Below are 22,500 nucleotides of genomic sequence, written 5' to 3'. Positions count from 1 at the left end.
ATATACTAGGGCTGTCAAAATAACGCGTTCATTTCGATTAATTAATCTGAGAAAACATAACGCGTTAAAATAACGCAGATTAATCCATTCCATATTGAGGTTTGACCCGGAGCCGTTCTAGCCTCCATTGGACTGTAAAATGAAGGAGGGAGACGAGAATGTGCTGCCTGGATCATTAACTGGAACATTTACTGTAAAAATCTTCTTCCTGCCAACCCTGGCTACCGAAATCTGGAGCCACTGATATGTCTGCTCTTCTCTCTGATGCTCTGAAGACGATACAGGAAACGCAAACACCGCTGCACGGGACGCTAGTTAACACTATACTCAACAGCAGCTAACGTTAGCCTACCGCTAGCTAGTTAACACTATACTCAACAGCAGCTAACGTTAGCCTACCGCTAGCTAGTTAACACTATACTCGACAGCAGCTAACGTTAGCCTACCGCTAGCTAGTTAACACTATACTCGACAGCAGCTAACGTTAGCCTACCGCTAGCTAGTTAACACTATACTCGACAGCAGCTAACGTTAGCCTACCGCTAGCTAGTTAACACTATACTCGACAGCAGCTAACGTTAGCCTACAGCTAGCTAGTTAACACTATACTCGACAGCAGCTAACGTTAGCCTACCGCTAGCTAGTTAACACTATACTCAACAGCAGCTAACGTTAGCCTACCGCTAGCTAGTAGCTGGATTAAACACGGTTACAATGCTGACAGCTAACGCTGAACGGTGTAAAGTGTGACTGTGTTTTACTGTAGAGGACTGTGACTCAACAGCGGGATGTAACAATCTGCAGCTGCCGAGCTGCCGTCGGAAAAACAACAGACGGTGCGTTCAATGAAACTGGTAAACTACAGCTTCGTGGTGCATTTGAAGTTATTGTAAATGTCCGTTGTGGTTGTTTTTGTCGTTCAACAGCAATTTACTAGTGAAATAAGTTCTTGTTATTGTTATACATTATTATTAAATCATTTAATTTTGACCATATGGCCTCAGCAATAAACAAGCCGTTCTTTAATGTCACCAACTGTTGTTTAGTACCCTTTGTTTTCTTTTCTTTTTTTACTTTCTTAAAAAGTATCGGTTCAGGCACCGTTAATTATGTATGCGATTAATTTCGATTAATTAATCACAGTCTGTAATTAATTAGATTAATTTTTTTAATCGATTGACAGCCCTAATATTATATATATATATATATAATATATATATAGTGCTGTCAAATGATAAAAATATTTAATCGTATTAATGTTATAGTTAACTCGCAATTAATTGCACATTTTTATCTATTCCAAATGTCCCTAGATTTCTTTTTGTCCCATTATTTTTTCTTGACGAGGGGGCGGAGAATTGGCTTCAGCTGTGCGCTTGGCCATCAGCTGTGCGCTTGGCCATCAGCTGTGCGCTTGGCCATCAGCTGTGTGCTTGGCCGTCAGCTGTATGTTTGGCTATCAGCTGTGAGCTTGGCCATCAGCTGTGCGCTTGGCCATCAGCTGTGTGCTTGGCCGTCAGCTGTATGTTTGGCTATCAGCTGTGAGCTTGGCCATCAGCTGTGCGCTTGGCCATCAGCTGTGTGCTTGGCCGTCAGCTGTATGTTTGGCTATCAGCTGTGAGCTTGGCCATCAGCTGTGAGCTTGGCCATCAGCTGTGTGCTTGGCCATCAGCTGTGTGCTTGGCCATCAGCTGTGCGCGTGACCATCAGCTGTGCGCGTGACCATCAGCTGTGTGCTTGGCCATCAAGTGGTCTTTCAGACTGGACGTGCTGTGATGATAGCTCAGTTCACAACGACCAAACACACAGATCACTTTTGTCTTGTCAATGGAACCATTTGGCAACTTTTTAAAAGTAAACTTTCCATTCAGAATCTTATTGGCATCCATTTCGGCGTCTCGCGCTCGCCATCCACTCAAAAAAGTAACGTTAGCCTACTACTCTTTGGCCGGCTCCAAGCCCAAACAAGTGTGTGCGGCGTGCCTGTTGTTGTGTTTCCGGTCTAGCTAGATCCGGTGTGGTGTTGTAGTTTTTCTAACGTTACTAGTTGTTGCAACAGCATATGAAAAAACTACAAAGTTAGCTAGGCCAAAAAGAACGTTAATCTCACGATGAAATAATTGATGCCGTTAATAACGCGTTTAACTGACAGCACTAATATATATATATATATATATATATATATATATATATATATATATATATATATATATATATATATATATATATATCATCAGATCTCATCATCATAAACATCATAACATCATATAAAAATGTTTGCTGCTTGTGACATTCTTGTGATGTTGTTGCCGTTTATTAGTTTCAGTGTTAGTGAAAAATGTCCCTATCTGTTGAGCACTTATTTTAACTGTGGTGGTAGAAATGTCTTGTCTTATCTGTTGTGCATTTTTTTCTTCTTCACCGTGGGATGCTGAGCAACTTTTGACGCAGTTAGAAGGGTGGGGCTGAAGACTTAAAACTTGCTTCATATACTTCGATAAACAAGCAAACTGTGACTTGGTGTTCAGGACCTGAGACCTTGAGACAGATGACCCATCACCTCTCTCTTTGACTTTTTTAGTCTGTTCTCATAGTTTTCATTGTAATATGGAAAATAAAAAGAAATCTTACTAGGGGTGGTGATGGCCCAGTGGATATGACACATGCCTTGGTGTGGGAGATCTAGGGTTCAATTCCCACTGAGATACATCAACCAATGTGTCCCTGAGCAAGGCACTAACCCTAGTAGCTCCAGAGGTGTGTTACCTCTGACACATATAGACATTATATATAGCCAAAGTTGATTTGGATAAAAAGGGTCATCTAAATGACATGTTATGTAATGTACTTGTTTGATTCTCAGCACAGTGACTACTCCCACATCTGGCTGTCAGTGAGACACATCTGGCTGTCAGTGTGAGTTATTAGGGTGACTGGAGCTCACTCTGTATTTGGCCAGGTAGTCTCCCATCACGCTGTGTTGCCACATCTCCTCGGCTGTTTTCGGCGTCTCCGGGAGCTTCGCCGCCTTCTTCCGTCCCGTCTGTCTTTGGGCTGTCCGGCGGGCGTCCACGTCTCTGGCTCCGCCTCCCGACACCGCTCCTGGGATGGACGGGAAACATACACCTGACAGGTGAGTTCAGACCGCACCACTTCTATTCTGTGTCTGTCTGTCTGTCTGTCTGTGTGTGTGTGTGTGTGGTGTGTGTGTGTGTGTCTGTGTGTGTGTGTGTGTGTCTCTGTGTGGTGTGTGTGTGTGTCTCTCTGTGGTGTGTGTGTGTGTGTGTGTGTGTGTGTGTGTGTCTCTCTGTGTTGTGTGTGTGTGTGTGTGTGTGTGTATGTGTCTCTCTGTGTATGTGTGTGTGTCTCTGTGTGTGTGTGTGTGTGGTTCTCTGTGTGTGTGTGTGTGTGTGTGTGTGTGTGTGTGTGTGTGTGTGTGTGTGTGTGTGTGTGTGTGTGTGTGTTGACACCTTGACAGAAGGAGACTTGGCTCTGTGGGGGGCTGGCCCCCAGCTTGGCCCCGCCCAGTTTCTCCTCGCCCATGACCGGCCTCGTTCCTCGTCGGGGAGACTCTGAAAACACAGTCCCACTTATTCAAAACTACTTATTTATAGTGTGAAGCAGGAGAAAGTCATCATGTGGATATTGTCAGGTTGACTGAAGACGTGATAAGTGACTGAAGGAGAGATGTTGCCGTACCTCCAGAAACCTCTGCAGGTCGATGTCGTACTGCTTCTTCCTCTGAAACACAAACAGCAGAAGAACAGGAAGTGAGAGCAGGTTTCACGTTGAGGAGTTTGGGAATGCTCGGCTGAATCTCACTTCTCTTAAACCAACCAGACCCACCAAACCAGACCACCAACCAGACCCAGACCACCAACCAGACACACCAACAGTTGGTGTGTCTGGTTGGTGGGTTGGTTGGTGGGTGGGTCTGGTTGGTGGGTGTGTCTGGTTGGTGGGGTGGGGTCTAGTTGGTGGGTGGGTCTGGTTGGTGGGTCTGGTGGTGGGTGGGTCTGGTTGGTGGGTCTGGTTAGTGGGTCTGGTTGGTGGGTCTGGTTGGTGGGTCTGGTTGGTGGGTGGGTCTGGTTGGTGGGTCTGGTTAGTGGGTCTGGTTGGTGGGTCTGGTGGTGGGTCTGGTTGGTGGGGTGGGGTCTGGTTGGTGGGTCTGGTTAGTGGGTCTGGTTGGTGGGTCTGGTTGGTGGGTCTGGGTTAGTGGGTCTGGTTAGTGGGTCTGGTTGGTGGGGTCTGGTTGGGGGTCTGGTTGGTGGGTGGGTCTGGTTGGTGGGTCTGGTTAGTGGGTCTGGGTTGGGGGTCTGGTTGGTGGGTCTGGTTAGTGGGTCTGGTTAGTGGGTCTGGTTGGTGGGTCTGGTGGTGGGTCTGGTTGGTGGGTGGTCTGGGTTGGTGGGTCTGGTTAGTGGGTCTGGTTAGTGGGTCTGGTTGGTGGGTTGGGCCTTCAGGCTGCTCTCAGGCTCCGTTCACGCCACAAGTCTTAATGCTTAATTGGATTTTTTTGGAAGTGGTCTCCATACGATTTGAGTGTTCACACTACTTCTGGAGACGTCCGAGTGGTCACCTGACCCAGATTTGGGCCACTATTGCCTGCAGTCTGAACCTATAGCCTCTGTGTCGTCGCTCCTCGGAGATAGCCAATCAGAGAAGTGAGATTCAGCACTGGGTGTGATGTCAGCGCTGGGTGTGATGTCAGCGCTGGTGTGATGTCACAACCCAGTCTCCCGGCAGTTTGTGTAAATGTGACGTATTTTTAATCTATTGATTCATGTTCATGGGGACGTTTTTCTCGTTTTTTACGTGTAAATGTGACGTTATTTTCGGGGGAAAAGGACGCCGGGAAACGGACGAAAATGACGCTCAATAAGCTGGGAGGCGGCCCGCTGGGAACACGCCACAATAACGGGACGGCGGAGGTTGGGTTTAGGAGAAAACCGACGGAGAAAGGGCGCCTACACGCCGGGAGATGGCCACGGGGGACGCACCACAATAACACACGGGACAAACGCCACGCGATCCCGGGAAACAAAACGCCACACGCGGGACGCGATCCCGCTCGCAGGGTGAAAGTCCTGTGTTGGTTGACCCATCCACCCCCCCGACCAACCGCAGATTTTCAGCTCTTATTCTACTCCCTACCATTTTCGTGCTGGACCACAAAATATGCTTCCCATTGAAATACATTACTCACATGTTCGTGCTGACACCACGTAAAAAACGAGAAAAAACCTCTCCGTGAACACGTATCATAGATTAAAATAACGTGACATTTACACGAACTGCCGTGAGACCGGGCTGGATGTCAGCGCGGGTGTGATGTCAGTGCTGGTGTGATGTCAGCGCTGGTGTGATGTCAGCGCTAGTGTGATGTCAGCGCTAGTGTGATGTCAGCGCTGGTTGGTACCAACCTGCTCGCAGCGTTTCTGGAACATGTCCTTCTCTTTCTGCGTCATCATCTTCCACTGTTTACTGCAGAGTACCATCCGCTCAGTACTCGGGACGTCCTTCATGTTCACCATCAGCTCAGCGCAGTACAGGGAGTACCCATTACTGCAAACACACACACAGCTGTTAGTACAGGGAGTACCCATTACTGCAAACACATACACAGCTGGTAGTACAGGGAGTACCCATTACTGCAAACACATACACAGCTGTTAGTACAGGGAGTACCCATTACTGCAAACACATACACAGCTGGTAGTACAGGGAGTACCCATTACTGCAAACACATACACAGCTGGTAGTACAGGGAGTACCCATTACTGCAAACACATACACAGCTGTTAGTACAGGGAGTACCCATTACTGCAAACACATACACAGCTGGTAGTACAGGGAGTACCCATTACTGCAAACACATACACAGCTGGTAGTACAAGGAGTACCCATTACTGCACATACACAGCTGTAGTACAGAGAGTACCCATTACTGCAAACACTACACTACACAGCTGTTAGTACAGGGAGTACCCATTACTGCAAACACATACACAGCTGTTAGTACAGGGAGTACCCATTACTGCAAACACATACACATACACAGCTGTTAGTACAGGGAGTACCCATTACTGCACATACACAGCTGTTAGTACAGGGAGTACCCATTACTGCAAACACATACACAGCTGTTAATACAGAGAGTACCCATTGCTGTACACACACACACACACACACACACACACACACACACACACACACACACACACACACACACACACACAGCTGGAGAGTAGGAGACTCACGGTGGGGGTTTGGTTGGTCGTCCATCAAACTTGTCCTTCAGCTGTCTTTCTGCTTTAGTGAGGACCGACCGGACCGGGTCATCAGAGGACACATCAGGATGGGCCTCATGGTACGCTCTCATACTGCCCTACACACACACACACACACACACACACACACAAAGAGACAAAGACACACACACACAGGTCAGTCTGGTCTGTCTGGTCTGTTCTGGGTCTGTTCTGGGTCAGTCCTGTCTGGGTCTGGTACCTCGTAGTCTTTCTGCAGCTCCAGAGCTTTGCTGATCCATTTGAGTCTCCTCTTGTCTGAGAGCTGGGACCACTGTCTCCTCAGAGCCTCCTTCAGCTCCTTCTGGCTCACCTGCAGACAACAAGGAGGAGACATTGTGTGTTTTTGTGTGTTTCTGTGTGTGTGTGTGTGTGTGTGTGTGTGTGTGTGTGTGTGTGTGTGTGTGTACATCAGGGTGGATCTTCATGTAGGTCTTCTTCTCGTGGTTGTACCACAGCTGTTGGGGGGTTTTAGGTTTCTCTGGCAGGTCAGACTTCTTCCTCTCTTCTATCAGCTCCGGATGGTCCTCCCTGCAGGCAGCTCAAGTTAGCAACGCTACACGCCACACGCTACACATTACACATTACACGCTACACATTACAGGCTACATGCTACACGCCACACGCTACACATTACACGCTACAAATTACACATTACACGCTACACATTACAGGCTACATGCTACACGCCACACGCTACACATTACACGCTACACATTACAGGCTACATGCTACACGCCACACGCTACACATTACACACTACACACTACACATTACACGCTACACATTACAGGCTACACGCTACACACTACAGGCTACATGCTACATGCCACATGCCACACGCCACACGCTACACACTACACATTACACGCTACACATTACACGCTACAGGCTACATGCTACACACCACACGCTACACACTACAGGCTACATGCTACACACCACACGCTACACACTACACGCTACACACTACACGCTACACACCACACGCTACACACTACACATTACACACAACACACTACACGCTACACACTACACGCTACAGGCAACACGCTACACGCTAAATGTGACATGCTACATGCAACATGCTACACGCTACACACTACATGCTACACACTACATGCTACACGCTAAATGCTACATGATACAGGCTAAATGCTACAGGCTACAGGCTACATGCTACACGCTAAATGCGACATGCTACACACTACATGCTACACGTTAAATGCTACACGCTAAATGCTACAGGCTACACGCTACAGGCTACACGCTGTACACTACACACTACATGCTACACGCTAAATGCTACAGGCTACACGCTACATGCGACATGCTACACGCAACATGCTACAAGCTACACGCTACATGCTACACACTACATGCTACATGCTAAATGCTACATGCTACATGCTACATGCTAAATGCTACAGGCTACACGCTACAGGCTACACGCTGCACACTACAGGCTACACGCTACAGGCTACACGCTACAGGCTACACACTACATGCTAAACAATAAGCATAATGTCAGCAGCTGATATCTGGGGGTTGACGGTCACATTTAGAGGAACTTACTTGAATCGAGCCATGTTCTTCTCAAACTCTTCTTTCTCCCGCTGGAACTCTGTGATGTACTTTTGCTGCAGGAATCAAAATAATTATTATTAATCAAAATAATTATTATTAATCAAAAGTATTATTAATCAAAATAACTTATTATTTAAAAAATGGTCCTGACCGAAAGATAAGATCGCCTGTACAAGCTTGTTGAGAATGAGGCAGGAACCCTGAGTGTGTGTCTGTGTGTGTGTGTGTGTGTGTGTGTTTCTATGTGTGTGTGCGTGTGTGTGTGTGTGTGTGTGTGTGTGTTTCTATGTGTGTGCGTGTGTGTGTGTGTGTGTGTTTCTATGTGTGCGTGTGTGTGTGTGTGTGTGTGTGTGTGTGTGTGTGTGTGTGTGTTTCTCGGTGTGTGTGTGTGTGTGTGTTTCTCTGTGTGTGTGTGTGTGTGTTTCTCTGTGTGTGTGTTTCTGTGTGTGTGTGTGTGTGTGTTTCTGTGTGTGTGTGTGTGTGTGTGTGTGTGTGTGTGTGTGTGTGTGTGTGTGTGTGTGTGTGTGTGTGTGTGTGTGTGTGTGTGTACCTTCTTCTTGTCAGGCAGCTCCTTGTACTTCTTGGACAGGATCTTGGTCAGGTCCAGGTTGCTCATCTCTGGGTGGATTTTGGCGTATTTGGCTCTCTTCTCCATGAAGAAGCGGAAGTACGGAGTCAGAGGTTTTTTAGGGAAGTCTGGATGAGTCTGTTAGAAAGCAGAGAGACTGGGTCAAAGGTCAAAGCCTCTCAGAAATACTAAAGAATAGAGAGAGAGAGAGAGAGAGAGAGAGAGAGAGAGAGAGAGAGAGAGAGAGAGAGAGAGAGATAGATAGAACTACAGTTTATGTTTATTAAATTAAGCCCAAAATACGTCACTGACTAGAAATCGCTAGTATCAGCTAGCGCAAGCTAACGTCAACGTTAGGTAGCCGCTAACGCTAGCTAGAAGGGTTTGTGGTGACTTTGCCTGGAACGCTACCAAGTCGGGAGTTGTGACTTGAAGTCCTAACTTACAGGCTAAACATTGTGTCCTGAACGCAGCATCAGTCCTCGACGCAGCGGCTCAGGGTTCGAGTCCGACCTGGGGCCATTTGCTGCATGTCTTCCCCCCCCTTCCTGTCTACAGCTGTCCTGTCTATTAAAGGCGAAAATGCCCAAAAAATTAGCTTAAAAAAAAAAAGAAGGTGTGCACCAACAAGTCAGTAGGCCCAGATGGACTCCCATGGTGTCTCTGGACACACACACCGTCCCAGCTTTATGGAAGAAATCCACCATCACACACCAGTCCCTCCAGAAAAACATAATTATGCCATCCCATAATTCAATGCGTAATCAGCCAAAGTCCGCATATATTTCGGGGGTTTTAGATTTCTGGGCAAAATATGCGGGGCTTGCATGATTTCATAATCCCCACATTTTCGTTGTAAAAAGTCCCATATATCTTAGCAGAAAGATGAAAAATGTTGCGTTTACTTCACACAAGAGCAGCCGTTTTCCCCTGTTGCCATGGGAACGTTATGAAGTGACGTAATTACACAACGTGATCATCATCGAAAAGCTGTAAACCCCACGATGAAACCACAGTTTTAAAGAGTTCCCGCAATTTCGTAGGTAAGTATGTAGGTAGGTAGGCAGGCAGTAATTAAGTAAGTAGGTAGGTAGGTAGGTAGGTAGGTAGGTAGGTAGGCAGGCAGGCAGTAAGTAAGAGGACACATCAGGATGGGCCTCATGGTACGCTCTCATACTGCCCTACACACACACACACACACACACACACACACACACACACACACACACACACACACACACAAAGAGACAAAGACACACGCACACACACACACCGGTCAGTCTGGTCTGTCTGGTCTGTTCTGGGTCTGTTCTGGGTCAGTCCGGTCTGTAAGTAAGTAGGTAGGTAGGCAGTAAGTAGGTAGGTAGGTAGGCAGTAAGTAAGTAAGTAGGTAGGTAGGCAGTAAGTAAGTAAGTAGGTAGGTAGGTAGGTAGGCAGTAAGTAAGTAAGTAGGTAGGTAGTAAGTAAGTAGGTAGGCAGTAAGTAAGTAAGTAGGTAGGTAGGCAGTAAGTAAGTAGGTAGGTAGGTAGGTAGGCAGTAGTAAGTAAGTAGGTAGGTAGGTAGGTAGGCAGTAAGTAAGTAAGTAGGTAGGTAGGTAGGTAGGCAGTAAGTAAGTAGGTAGGTAGGCAGTAAGTAAGTAGGTAGGTAGGCAGTAAGTAAGTAAGTAGGTAGGTAGGCAGTAAGTAAGTAAGTAGGTAGGTAGGTAGGCAGTAGTAAGTAAGTAGAGTAGGTAGGTAGGTAGGCAGTAAGTAAGTAAGTAGGTAGGCAGTAGTAAGTAAGTAGGTAGGTAGGTAGGCAGTAAGTAAGTAAGTAGGTAGGCAGGCAGTAAGTAAGTAGTAGGTAGGTAGGTAGGCAGTAAGTAAGTAGGTAGGTAGGTGCAGTAAGTAAGTAAGTAGGTAGGTAGGCAGTAAGTAAGTAGTAGGTAGGTAGGTAGGCAGTAAGTAAGTAGGTAGGTAGGTAGGCAGTAAGTAAGTAGTAGGTAGGTAGGTAGGCAGTAAGTAAGTAAGTAGGTAGGTAGGTAGTAGGCAGTAAGTAAGTAGGTAGGTAGGTAGGTAGGTAGTAAGTAGGTAGGTAGGTAGGCAGTAAGTAAGTAAGTAGGTAGGTAGGCAGTAAGTAAGTAGGTAGGTAGGTAGGTAGGCAGTAAGTAAGTAGGTAGGTAGGTAGGCAGTAAGTAAGTAGGTAGGTAGGTAGGCAGTAAGTAAGTAAGTAGGTAGGTAGGTAGGCAGTAAGTAAGTAGGTAGGTAGGTAGGCAGTAAGTAAGTAGGTAGGTAGGTAGGCAGTAAGTAAGTAAGTAGGTAGGTAGGCAGTAAGTAAGTAAGTAGGTAGGTAGGTAGGCAGTAAGTAAGTAGGTAGGTAGGTAGGCAGTAAGTAAGTAAGTAGGTAGGTAGGCAGTAAGTAAGTAGGTAGGTAGGTAGGTAGGTAGGCAGTAAGTAAGTAAGTAGGTAGGTAGGCAGTAAGTAAGTAGGTAGGTAGGTAGGCAGTAAGTAAGTAGGTAGGTAGGCAGTAAGTAAGTAGGTAGGTAGGTAGGCAGTAAGTAAGTAAGTAGGTAGGTAGGCAGTAAGTAAGTAGGTAGGTAGGTAGGCAGTAAGTAAGTAGGTAGGTAGGTAGGCAGTAAGTAAGTAGGTAGGTAGGTAGGCAGTAAGTAAGTAAGTAGGTAGGTAGGCAGTAAGTAAGTAGGTAGGTAGGCAGTAAGTAAGTAGTAGGTAGGTAGGCAGTAGTAAGTAGTAGGTAGGTAGGCAGTAAGTAAGTAGGTAGGTAGGTAGGTAGGTAGGCAGTAAGTAAGTAGGTAGGTAGGTAGGCAGTAAGTAAGTAGGTAGGTAGGCAGTAAGTAAGTAGGTAGGTAGGTAGGCAGTAAGTAGTAGGTAGGTAGGCAGTAAGTAAGTAGGTAGGTAGGCAGTAAGTAAGTAGGTAGGTAGGCAGTAAGTAAGTAAGTAGGTAGGTAGGTAGGCAGTAAGTAAGTAAGTAGGTAGGTAGGCAGTAAGTAAGTAAGTAGGTAGGTAGGCAGTAAGTAAGTAGGTAGGTAGGCAGTAAGTAAGTAGGTAGGTAGGTAGGCAGTAAGTAAGTAGGTAGGTAGGCAGTAAGTAAGTGTAGGTAGGTAGGTAGGCAGTAAGTAAGTAAGTAGGTAGGTAGGCAGTAAGTAAGTAAGTAGGTAGGTAGGCAGTAAGTAAGTAGTAGGTAGGTAGGTAGGCAGTAAGTAAGTAGGTAGGTAGGTAGGCAGTAAGTAAGTAAGTAGGTAGGTAGGTAGGCAGTAAGTAAGTAGGTAGGTAGGCAGTAGTAAGTAGGTAGGTAGGCAGTAAGTAAGTAGGTAGGTAGGTAGGCAGTAAGTAAGTAAGTAGGTAGGTAGGCAGTAAGTAAGTAGGTAGGTAGGCAGTAAGTAAGTAAGTAGGTAGGTAGGCAGTAAGTAGTAAGTAGGTAGGTAGGTAGGCAGTAAGTAAGTAGTAGGTAGGTAGGCAGTAAGTAAGTAGTAGGTAGGTAGGCAGTAAGTAAGTAGGTAGGTAGGTAGGTAGGCAGTAAGTAAGTAGTAGGTAGGCAGTAAGTAAGTAGTAGGTAGGTAGGTAGGCAGTAAGTAAGTAGGTAGGTAGGTAGGTAGGCAGTAAGTAAGTAGTAGGTAGGTAGGCAGTAAGTAAGTAGGTAGGTAGGTAGGCAGTAAGTAAGTAAGTAGGTAGGTAGGTAGGCAGTAAGTAAGTAGGTAGGTAGGTAGGTAGGCAGTAAGTAAGTAAGTAGGTAGGTAGGTAGGCAGTAAGTAAGTAGGTAGGTAGGTAGGCAGTAAGTAAGTAAGTAGGTAGGTAGGTAGGCAGTAAGTAAGTAGTAGGTAGGTAGGTAGGCAGTAAGTAAGTAGGTAGGTAGGTAGGCAGTAAGTAAGTAAGTAGGTAGGTAGGTAGGCAGTAAGTAAGTAGGTAGGTAGGTAGGCAGTAAGTAAGTAGTAGGTAGGTAGGCAGTAAGTAAGTAAGTAGGTAGGTAGGCAGTAAGTAAGTAAGTAGGTAGGTAGGCAGTAAGTAAGTAGTAGGTAGGTAGGCAGTAAGTAAGTAAGTAGGTAGGTAGGTAGGCAGTAAGTAAGTAGTAGGTAGGTAGGCAGTAAGTAAGTAAGTAGGTAGGTAGGCAGTAAGTAAGTAAGTAGTAGGTAGGTAGGCAGTAAGTAAGTAGTAGGTAGGTAGGCAGTAAGTAAGTAAGTAGGTAGGTAGGTAGGCAGTAAGTAAGTAAGTAGGTAGGTAGGTAGGCAGTAAGTAAGTAAGTAGGTAGGTAGGCAGTAAGTAAGTAGGTAGGTAGGTAGGCAGTAAGTAAGTAGTAGGTAGGTAGGTAGGCAGTAAGTAAGTAGGTAGGTAGGTAGGCAGTAAGTAAGTAAGTAGGTAGGTAGGTAGGTAGGCAGTAAGTAAGTAGGTAGGTAGGCAGTAAGTAAGTAAGTAGGTAGGTAGGCAGTAAGTAAGTAGAGTAGGTAGGTAGGCAGTAAGTATAGGTAGGTAGGTAGGTAGGCAGTAAGTAAGTAAGTAGGTAGGTAGGCAGTAAGTAAGTAGGTAGGTAGGTAGGCAGTAAGTAAGTAGGTAGGTAGGTAGGCAGTAAGTAAGTAGGTAGGTAGGTAGGCAGTAAGTAAGTAAGGTAGGTAGGTAGGCAGTAAGTAAGTAAGTAGGTAGGTAGGCTAGTAAGTAAGTAGGTAGGTAGGTAGGCAGTAAGTAAGTAGGTAGGTAGGTAGGCAGTAAGTAAGTAAGTAGGTAGGTAGGCAGTAAGTAAGTAAGTAGGTAGGTAGGCAGTAAGTAAGTAAGTAGGTAGGTAGGCAGTAAGTAAGTAAGTAGGTAGGTAGGTAGGCAGTAAGTAAGTAAGTAAGTAGGTAGGTAGTAAGTAAGTAAGTAGGTAGGTAGGCAGTAAGTAAGTAGGTAGGTAGGCAGTAAGTAAGTAAGTAGGTAGGTAGGCAGTAAGTAAGTAAGTAGGTAGGTAGGTAGGCAGTAAGTAAGTAAGTAGGTAGGCAGGTAGGCAGTAAGTAGGTAGGTAGGTAGGCAGTAAGTAAGTAGGTAGGTAGGTAGGCAGTAAGTAAGTAAGTAGGTAGGTAGGCAGTAAGTAAGTAAGTAGGTAGGTAGGCAGTAAGTAAGTAAGTAGGTAGGTAGGTAGGCAGTAAGTAAGTAGGTAGGTAGGTAGGCAGTAAGTAAGTAAGTAGGTAGGTAGGTAGGCAGTAAGTAAGTAAGTAGGTAGGTAGGCAGTAAGTAAGTAGGTAGGTAGGCAGTAAGTAAGTAGGTAGGTAGGCAGTAAGTAAGTAAGTAGGTAGGTAGGCAGTAAGTAAGTAAGTAGGTAGGTAGGTAGGTAGGCAGTAAGTAAGTAAGTAGGTAGGTAGGCAGTAAGTAGGTAGGTAGGTAGGCAGTAAGTAAGTAAATAGGTAGGTAGGTAGGCAGTAAGTAAGTAAGTAGGTAGGCAGTAAGTAAGTAAGTAGGTAGGTAGGCAGTAAGTAAGTAAGTAGGTAGGTAGGCAGTAAGTAGGTAGGTAGGTAGGCAGTAAGTAAGTAAATAGGTAGGTAGGTAGGCAGTAAGTAAGTAAGTAGGTAGGCAGTAAGTAAGTAAGTAGGTAGGTAGGTAGGCAGTAAGTAAGTAGGTAGGTAGGTAGGTAGGTAGGCAGTAAGTAAGTAGGTAGGTAGGTAGGCAGTAAGTAAGTAGGTAGGTAGGTAGGCAGTAAGTAAGTAAGTAGGTAGGTAGGCAGTAAGTAAGTAGGTAGGTAGGTAGGTAGGCAGTAAGTAAGTAAGTAGGTAGGTAGGCAGTAAGTAAGTAAGTAGGTAGGTAGGCAGTAAGTAAGTAGGTAGGTAGGTAGGTAGGCAGTAAGTAAGTAGGTAGGTAGGTAGGCAGTAAGTAAGTAAGTAGGTAGGTAGGCAGTAAGTAAGTAGGTAGGTAGGTAGGCAGTAAGTAAGTAAGTAGGTAGGTAGGCAGTAAGTAAGTAAGTAGGTAGGTAGGTAGGCAGTAAGTAAGTAAGTAGGTAGGTAGGCAGTAAGTAAGTAAGTAGGTAGGTAGGCAGTAAGTAAGTAGGTAGGTAGGTAGGTAGGCAGTAAGTAAGTAAGTAGGTAGGTAGGTAGGCAGTAAGTAAGTAAGTAGGTAGGTAGGTAGGCAGTAAGTAAGTAAGTAGGTAGGTAGGTAGGTAGGCAGTAAGTAAGTAAGTAGGTAGGTAGGTAGGTAGGCAGTAAGTAAGTAGGTAGGTAGGTAGGCAGTAAGTAAGTAAGTAGGTAGGTAGGTAGGCAGTAAGTAAGTAACTATCGAAAAGCTGCAAACCCCGCGATGAAACCACAGTTTTTGCAAGTTCCCGCAATTTCATCGCATAAAATTGCATAAATATCCCGCATATTCCATCGCATTTTTTAAGAAAACGTGCCGCATAATCAAGGATTTTAGCCCAAAACAATCACAAAAAACTCCCCATTTTTCTGGAAGGACTGATATACCAATTTGACCGCTAAACAGCACGTGACGTCGTTACACACAGGTTGTTATTGGCTGTAAAGCCGTTGGATGGAAACAGTCTTTCACCAGCTTCATTAGCACGAGTTCTTTTACCCAACTTCAGATAACTGGACTGACATGTGGATGGAAACGTAGCTCCTAACTTAGTATTTCAGAACCATGAATCAGACCTATCTGTCCGTGAGTCTCCTGAATTATAACCCTTGTTTACGGATGCGTGTTGTCATGCCAACTAACAACAATCTCCATTATGTTGTGTACTGATCACATGACCTGACTGGTTTCAGACTCACCTTCAGTTTCTTGCCTTTGTACGGATTCTTCACAAACTCAGTGGCATCAACGATGAGCTCCGTCATCGTTCTGTACTTACGGACCTGAAACACACACACACACACACACACACACACACACACAGAGACAGACACACACACACACACACACACACACACACACACACACACACAGAGACAGACACACACACACACACACACAGAGACAGACAGACACACACACACACACACAGAGAGACAGACACACACACACACACACACACACACACACACACACAGAGAGACACACACACACACACACACACACACACAGAGACACACACACACACACACACACAGAGAGACAGACACACACACACACACACACACACACACACACACACACAGAGAGACAGACACACACACACACACAGACACACACACACACACAGAGAGACAGACACACACACACACACACACACACAGAGACAGACACACACACACACACACAGAGACAGACACACACACACACACACAGAGACAGACACACACACACACACACACACACACACAGAGACAGACAGACACACACACACACACACACACAGAGACAGACACACACACACACACACACACACAGAGACAGACAGACACACACACAGAGAGACAGACAGACACACACACACAGAGACAGACAGACAGACAGACAGACATGATCAGTACATCCATCACAACAGGATTTATAATCAATAATAGAAATTTTCACCATTTTCACACGGTTTAGAGGAAAAAAACATCAAAAACATCACAAAAAACTAACTTTCAGCAGGAGAAAGTACCAACAATGTCGAAAAAACTGACTAAACTTCCCCAAAAAAATAAGTTAATAGCAACAACTACAACTGCAAAATAAAATGGGCGAAAGAGGTTTCAAAAATGTCGGGAAAACGAGCTGCAAAAAGCATCAAAATTGTCGGAAAAAGTGTCAAAACTATTACAACGGCAGGATTAAAACGGACCAATAGCAGAGCACCACCACTGAATGGTAGTGAGTATATTATGGGATGGCTGTGGTGAGGGTTCGTACGTCAGAGGAGACTTTCTGCCATTTCTGGCGGCACATTTCTCCGGTGAAGCTGCCGAAGCCGACTTTGTCCCAGTCGAAGTGCGACTCGGTGGTTTTGTACTTCATGGCGTCGGTGTCGGGCAGCAGAGTCCGGATCCTCTCCAGCAGCATCAGACAGTCCTCCTTCGTCCAATCATCTGCACACACACAGCGCCACGATGTAACTGAGTACATGTACTCCACTACTGTACTTCAGTCCAAATGTTGAGGTACTTGTACTTTACTTGAGTCTTTTCATGCCACTTTCTACTTCTACTCCACTACATGATACTTACAGACTTTACTTAAGTAACATTTTCACTGCAGGACTTTAACTGTAACAGAGCATTTTATACAGTGTGGTATTAGTACTTTTACTACAGTAATCTGAATACTTTTTACCTGACAACACACCTGTCAGGTACTGCAGCGGTCTCTTAAAGGAACAGTACAACACTTTGTCTCCAAACTCTGCAGTCTACTCCAAAATAAGACTTTCTTGTGAAGGATTTGGGAACAACAATCTGTGAAACTGGTCCAGTATTAAACAAGAACCAAGCTGTAATGTAACCCTACAGGACTAATGTTCAGCAGCAGTTAGAGTCACTAACCCACCAGACTCCATGTAAATAATCAGGACTTTTATCATCGTAAAACACACTTCATTCAAAGTGGACAGAAACTAAATAAAACTACCAAAAGCCGTCTTGGTTCATCTTTCCACTGTTCCAACAATCACCACTCTGGTTTGGTTGAAATAAACCCTTAATTCATCCATTTACATGTGGAAATATGCTGGCTCTATACACGCTAAAAGTCCTGATTATTTACATGGAGTCTGGTGGAGATATGCTGGCTCTATACACGCTAAAAGTCCTGATTATTTACATGGAGTCTGGTGGAGATATGCTGGCTCTATACACGCTAAAAGTCCTGATTATTTACATGGAGTCTGGTGGAGATATGCTGGCTCTATACACGCTAAAAGTCCTGATTATTTACATGGAGTCTGGTGGAGATATGCTGGCTCTATACACGCTAAAAGTCCTGATTATTTACATGGAGTCTGGTGGAGATATGCTGGCTCTATACACGCTAAAAGTCCTGATTATTTACATGGAGTCTGGTGGAGATATGCTGGCTCTATACACGCTAAAAGTCCTGATTATTTACATGGAGTCTGGTGGAAATATGCTGGCTCTATACACGCTAAAAGTACTGATTATTTACATGGAGTCTGGTGGAAATATGCTGGCTCTATACACGCTAAAAGTACTGATTATTTACATGGAGTCTGGTGGGTTGAGAAAAACGAGCAGGTGTTGGTTACCTGGTTCACTCTTGATCCTGGCGCTCTGAGCCGCAGAGACGCTGCTGCTGCCGTTCATCATGCAGCGAGTGACGGAGAGGACTCCGCTGCCTCACTCCTCTACACACACACACACACACACACACACACACACACACACACACACACACACACACACACACACACGTTTCCAGAAGATTAGTAATGCTGCTTACACCAAGGTCCTCCCCTACCTTTGTTATGTAACTTAATAACACCTTCAGACAGTTTGTGCCTCTCCTCTCATCCTCAACGTTAGTTTGATTTCTGGTTTCAGAGTGATGAAGACAGCTGGATATAAAACAGGATGGCGGCTCTACAGGACGATTATTTTCTTGACATTTTCCTTGGCAACTATCAGGTTTTTTCCCAAAAGATGAACAGATTTCTGTAATGAATTGGCTTGAAAAATATTGCAAACATCTGCCAAAATGGGAAAAAAAAATCTGACCGGGGGACACCATGTAGGTCTGGGTTGAGCCCCAAAAAAATAAAAAAAATAAAATAAAAAGCAGCTAATGTCAATAACGTTTTCCCCAAAAACATAAAGCCCTCAGCGCTCTGATCCCCGACTGGTCTGACCCTGACTGACCGGCCGAGGCAACCTGTCCCCGGCTGTTCTGACCCTGACTGACCGGCCGAGGTAACCTGTCCCCGGCTGCGGTGCGTCACCGCGGCCCGCTGACAAGGTCAAACTGCGGGGCGAAGATTACGCGATGTATTCCCGTATTACAGGTGTAAACTGAATATTTAGCCTCAGCGTGAAACTGCTCAACAATGTTATGAGCTCAGTGTGTGTTGAACCCAGAACAGGTCATTCTGAGGGCAGGCTGGACTCCACTATAATGTTTATCCAGACTCCATTCAAAAATCTGTCACTTTAAATAAAAAAGCGCTTATATAAACCTATATATGTAAACATACAGCTAATGTGAGACACTGTCGTCGATCTTTATGAGCAACTAATTTATTCGGCAGGAATTAAATTTATTTAAAAAAGAAAAAACGTTCTTAAAAGTGGCTCCATTTCTAAATATGATGCCTCCAAAACAGAGCACGGAGGGCAGTAGAGAGTCGGTTGGATCGACTCGGCAGAAGTCAAGAGTTTGTCTGAAATCAACTGTTTACGAGCCGAATTCACAAAGACATAAACGAGAATATCGATGTATGTTTTATATAAGACAAAAGTCTGGCGCCGTGTTTAGTTTTAGGGTTTCTAAATGGAGTTTGTTAGTGCGACGTGCAGCGGTAACGTTAGCTGAGAGCAGCGGGCCGTCAGGCTGCAGCTGCCCCAGTAATGGCGTCCGTTCTCCGGCAGGAGTCACCACGTAGCTTCCGCTGAACTGTACTGTACACTTAGCTAAAGCTTTTTTACCTAAATGTGTAAACTGAGACAATACAAACACGAGATTAATATTAAAGCGTTTGAACACAAAATGTTTTCGTACACGTGTGCAAGCAGATAATTGCAGCGTTTAGCAAAACTGCTTAAAAGGTAAAATTCGTCGACATACAGTGTCTTTGGTTGCATAAAATATGGGATTAAAATGACGTTATGTTCATCTGGTGTGAGTTATTTAACTGCCAAAGTGCAGATTTGTGCAGATTTGGGTGCTGAGCGGGCTGGATGACAAGCAGCTGCCCCAGAAGCCTTCACTGCGAAGCCGCCATGAATGTTCTGGAGACTCGGGGACAAACGACCAGAAAAACCCACAAATATGCTTTAAAATCACAACTAACTACTCACCTGCAGATTGAGACAGAAACCCGATTTAATACTGCACACCACTGTGGTCGTTTGGATTATTTCGGGACTTTCAAAGTGTGTTTTTTTCAGCCGTAAACCCCGGGGAGTCAGCTCGAAACGGATCCGACAAAAGGAGCGTCTAGTCCGGTATGAAACCCCGCCCAGCGCCGCGGGGGGAGGAACTCCGGGAGAAAACATGAGGACAAAAGACGGAGGATGAAACCAGAGACATCGGCTACAAAACACCAGCCAACCCCGCTGAAAAACTACTTTACATGTATCAGTAGCCTAGCATTTTTATTTTATGTATTTTTCACAGAGTAAAAATAAATTAAAAACACACTGCGACAGCGGACAGCGTCTTGTTCTTGAAATCTCCCCTCCTGACTTTAACCTGGTCCGGGGCCAGATGCTGAAACCAGCGGCGGGGAGACAGAGCACTGGGGCCCGGGGACAGAGATGCAGTCTGGGGGCCGCGGAGGAGAGCGGCTGTCTCGCACATCCAGACTCCGAGAAGAGGAACCAAAGTGTAGGCATCAGTCTCCCATCTGTTTAGGGCTCCCTCCCCGGAGAAGAGGAGTCTCCCCTCTGTTTAGGGCTCCCTCCCCGGCCTGTCGCGGTGCTAATCAGCGGCTCCGAGTCTGCAAAGTAACCCGCATCCTGCAGGACAGAAGCCCGCATCCACATGGCATCCTGCCCGCCGAGAACACATCTTCTGCGGGTCCGATCTCCATCGAGTCACCGGTGCCCTCCCCCGGAGAAATGATCGATCTATAGGCTACATCCAGCTGTAAATACACCTGTCCTCCTGCCGGGAAACTCTCCACAGGTGAGGGGAGGTGGAGGCGGGGGTTCCAGCATCAGATGGTTGGTTGGTTTTATTGGTGTGTATAACAGACAAGTAAACAGTCCCACAACCAACCCTCCCTAACGTCGTGTTGTGGTTAGAAAAAATTGGAAAAAAATATAGTGTATATTATATTGTTTTATTTCTTAAATAAAGTACAGTTTTATTATAAATAAAATACATTTTCTACAGAATCTACTGAGACTTTATTTATGGTTCACAAATTAATTAATAAAACGGAAAAATTCTGTCTGGACCAGAGAGAGAGAGAGTGTGTGTGTGTGTGTGTGTGTGTGTGTGTGTGTGTGTGTGTGTGTGTGTGTGTGTGTGTGTGTGTGTGTGTGTGTGTGCTGTCCAACTGACTACCGCCACCTGCTGGTCCGGATGATGGAAAGTTAAACACTGAAACAACAAACCCTTAATATCGTTTTTTTGACTGATGGGACAACAATCTTTGGAATTAGTCCAGTACACAACTTACATCATTTAGTTAAAGAGTAAGATCCTTTTAGTTTAACATGAAACAGCCCCGAAATCCCCATCACCAAACTACACCAGACTCCATGTAAATAATCAGGACTTTTAGCGTGTATAGAGCCAGCATATTTCCACCAGACTCCATGTAAATAATCAATACTTTTAGTGTGTATACAGCCAGCATATTTCCACCAGACTCCATGTAAATAATCAGGACTTTTAGCGTGTATAGAGCCAGCATATTTCCACCAGACTCCATGTAAATAATCAGGACTTTTAGCGTGTATAGAGCCAGCATATTTCCACCAGACTCCATGTAAATAATCAGGACTTTTAGCGTGTATAGAGCCAGCATATCTCCACCAGACTCCATGTAAATAATCAGGACTTTTAGCGTGTATAGAGCCAGCATATCTCCACATGTAAATGGGTGAATTAAGGGTTTATTTCAACATCCAACCAAACCAGAGTGGTGATTGTTGGAACAGTGGAAAGATGAACCAAGACGGCTTTTGATAGTTTGATTTAGTTTCTGTCCACTTTGAATGAAGTGTGTTTTAGGAAAATGTCAAGAAAATAATCGTCCTGTAGAGCCGCCATCCTGTTTTATATCCAGCTGTCTTCATCACTCTGAAACCAGAAATCAAACTAACGTTGAGGATGAGAGGAGAGGCACAAACTGTCTGAAGGTGTTATTAAGTTACATAACAAAGGTAGGGGAGGACCTTGGTGTAAGCAGCATTACTAATCTTCTGGAAACGTGTGCGTGTGTGTGTGTGTGTGTGTGTGTGTGTGTGTGTGTGTGTGTGTGTGTAGAGGAGTGAGGCAGCGGAGTCCTCTCCGTCACTCGCTGCATGATGAACGGCAGCAGCAGCGTCTCTGCGGCTCAGAGCGCCAGGATCAAGAGTGAACCAGGTAACCAACACCTGCTCGTTTTTCTCAACCCACCAGACTCCATGTAAATAATCAGGACTTTTAACGTGTATAGAGCCAGCATATCTCCACATTTCAACCAAACCAGAGTGGTGATTGTTGGAACAGTGGAAAGATGAACCAAGACGGCTTTTGATAGTTTGATTTAGTTTCTGTGTGTTTTACGATGATAAAAGTCCTGATTATTTATATGGAGTCTGGTGGGTTTGGTGATGGTGATTTCGGGGCTGTTTCAAACGTACTGCACAAACGTATACTGTTAACTGTCTATCTATGTGTCTCTATCTATCTATAAATGCAGCTTTTATTTTGAAAGAGAAACCGGGATGCGCTGGATAATGGAGGTAGAGTGCGCATGCGTCACACCGCAGGCTAATTATGAAAAGAAGAAACGTCGAACGAGGCGACATAAACGTAAAAACGGGACCAAAACGTAAACAAAAAGTGACAAAGACGATAAAAACAACATGTAATGTTTATATACAGTCTATGGTAATCTCACCCCAGACAAACAGAGACCCTGACGTACGTACAACGAGCAGCAGGCGGCGGCAGAGTGTCACCGCTGCGTCATTACGTCACCACCACCGAAGAGAAGAAGCCGGAAGTGTCAGCAGCAGAAGTCGGAGTGGATTAGCCTGATTAGCCTGCAGGCTAGCGAGCTGTGATGTGATGTTTCTAAAGCCGACAGTAAGTCTGCCTTTCTTTCTCTGCGTGTGCGTTCACTCACGCGCTTCTGACTGCCGCCGGCCGACAGCTGTTAGCTGTTAGCATGTAGCTTTAGCCCGCTACTTCCTGTCCGGGCGGTTAGCATCTGTTAGCAGTTAGCTCCGAGTTTTAGCACAACATGAATCTGGATTAATAATCCCAAAAGAAGTACTCG

The 22,500-nt window shown here is 45.3% G+C and overlaps 1 protein-coding gene and 1 pseudogene across 1 annotated transcript in view; one reads left to right on the top strand and one right to left on the bottom strand.

Moving 5' to 3' along the window:
* Window positions 1-20,096, bottom strand: part of LOC116065878 — a 24,415-nt pseudogene extending 4,319 nt beyond the window's left edge.
* Window positions 20,097-22,169: 2,073 nt separating this feature from the next.
* The window catches only part of tmub1 (transmembrane and ubiquitin-like domain containing 1), a 4,898-nt gene continuing 4,567 nt past the window's right edge, over window positions 22,170-22,500 (top strand). Inside the window, exon 1 of the mRNA XM_031321507.2 lies at window positions 22,170-22,307. The gene's annotated coding sequence lies outside the window, so the exon portion shown is untranslated. The remainder of the gene's footprint in view (window positions 22,308-22,500) is intronic.

This window comes from Sander lucioperca, chromosome 9, assembly GCF_008315115.2.
Source record: "Sander lucioperca isolate FBNREF2018 chromosome 9, SLUC_FBN_1.2, whole genome shotgun sequence".
NCBI classification, from domain to species: Eukaryota; Metazoa; Chordata; class Actinopteri; order Perciformes; family Percidae; genus Sander; species Sander lucioperca.
Note: the sequence above shows the minus strand (reverse complement) of the source record. Positions and strands in the feature narration are given on the sequence as shown.